Here is a 2,382-nt window from a genome sequence, read left to right as displayed (position 1 = left end):
AACGCATGTTTCTGTGGGAGAAATGCACCTTCCCGTGGGAAATGCAACTTTGTGTAGGAGAACCCTCCTACTTGTGAAGGTACTCTTCCTCTTGTGGGGGAAATCATCTTCCTGTAGGGGAAATGCCCATTTCTGTGGGGAAACGCACTTTCCTGGGTAGGAATCCTTCTCCCTGGGGGGGGGGGGGAAATGTACCTTCCTATAAGGGAAAACATCTTGGGAAGGAGTGAGGAGCACATTCCTGTGGGTGAATGCATCTTCCTTTGTGAGAACCCTTCTTGCTATGGGGGAAACGCACTTTCTTGAGGGGGAACCCTTATGCCTATGGTGGAAACACACCTTCTTGTGGGGGCAAGGCACCATCGTTTGTGGGAACACATCTTCCTGTGCTGGAAATGCACCTTCCTAAGTGGGAATCCTTTCTGTGGAGGAAATGACTTTCCTTTGGGAACAGATATCTTCCTGTGTGGGAAGGGCACCTTCCTGTAGGGGAATGCACCTTTCTGTGGGGAAACCCACTTCCTTGTCTAGTTAAAGCACCTCCCTGTGGTGGAAACGCACCTTCCTATGGGGGAAATACACCGTCCTATGAGGAAGCACATCTTCCTGTGTGGGAAACACAGCTGGCTGTGGAAGTGAGTCACCTTGCTGTGGGAAAACCCTTCTTCTTGTGGGCTGAGACACCCAGCCCCAGGGTCTATCTTGAGTTAGGAAAATTGATTCATGATTTGATCAAGAATATTCAAGCAGAGCGTTATCCTCTTTTTAGGAAAGGATAATTTTTGACTTGGGCAGTTTATAGTTGTTTATCTGTTTGAAATTGGTCAAGAGAAAGTGTGGGTACATGATTAAAGAATTTGCATGTGAACCAAAGAACACAGAATTATGTAGCCTAGAAGGTCCTCGTATGCCTGCATCCTGCAGATATGATGCAAAGATTTCAGGCACTGCCGGCTTCTTAGTAACCACGGCAACCTGGGCTTTCTGCTCAGGTGGCCACCAACCACATGGAGCTGTGGAGGACCCAAAATATGACTAGTGTCACTGAGGGACACTCTCTGAAATTTTATTTCCTTTCCATTGATTAAATTTAAATGTCCTTCCATGACTCAAGTCTTGGAAAACTTTTTAAGCCTGCTGGGAACCACACGGGTATGTGAGTCTATGTTTTCAACAGCATTTCCTGAACCTCAGTGGCTGTCACTTATTTTCAGTGGAAATTCAGTTTTCAGGTTGAGCTGTGCCGTTAGTAGGACATACCTTTGATTTTTGAAGATTTGTAGGAAAAAGGAATGTAGAAGATTTCAGTAACTTTTTCTATGGGGTACATGTGGAAAAGATGCTATTGCGGATCTCTTGGGTTAAATTTAAATATATTATGAAAATGCACTTCACTGGTCTCTGTTTTTTGTTTTTAATATATTTTATTGATTTCAGAGAGGAAGGGAGAGAGATAGAAACATCAATGATGAGAGAGAATCATTGATCAGCCGCCCCCTGCACGCCCCACCTGGGGATCGAGCCTGCAACTGGAGCTGTGGAGGACCCAAAATATGACTAGTGTCACTGAGGGACACTCTCTGAAATTTTATTTCCTTTCCATTGATTAAATTTAAATGTCCTTCCATTACTCAAGTCTTCGGAAAACTTCTTAAGCCTGCTGGGAACCACACGGGTATGTGAGTCTATGTTTTCAACTGTGCATTTCCTGAACCTCAGTGGCTGTCACTTATTTTCAGTGGAAATTCAGTTTTCAGGTTGAGCTGTGCTGTTAGTAGGACATACCTTGATTTTTGAAGATTTCGTAGGAAAAAGGAATGTAGAAGGTTTCAGTAACTTTTTCTATGAGGTACGTGTGGAAAGGATGCTATTGCGGATCTCTTGGGTTAAATTTAAATATATTATGAAAATGCACTTCACTGGTCTCTGTTTTTTGTTTTTAATATATTTTATTGATTTCAGAGAGGAAGGGAGAGAGATAGAAACATCAATGATGAGAGAGAATCATTGATCAGCCGCCCCCTGCACGCCCTACCTGGGGATCAAGCCTGCACCTAATCAAAATGTGTCATTCTGCTACCACATAGCCGACCTCTCCAAGGTCAGGAGCTGGCCTGGGGGTGTCTACTTCTGACTCCCATTCAGAGGTTCCAGAAGCCACCACGATTCTGAGGTTCTTTTTTTTTTTAATCCTCACCCGAGGATATTTTTCCATTGATTTTTAGAGAGAGAAGAGACAGGCAAAGATAGAAACATCGATGTGAGAGAAACACATTGATTGGGTGCCTTCTGCATGTGCCCTTTTAAGTGACAGGCTTTTGGTTGGTGCCAAAACACAACATTCAGCTAACCCACAGATATTTGTATTTGTATTTATATTTT

This window comes from Myotis davidii, unplaced genomic scaffold (genome assembly GCF_000327345.1).
Source record: "Myotis davidii unplaced genomic scaffold, ASM32734v1 scaffold1277, whole genome shotgun sequence".
NCBI classification, from domain to species: Eukaryota; Metazoa; Chordata; class Mammalia; order Chiroptera; family Vespertilionidae; genus Myotis; species Myotis davidii.
The sequence above is the reverse complement of the archived record's forward strand: the minus strand, read 5'-3'. Positions refer to the sequence as shown.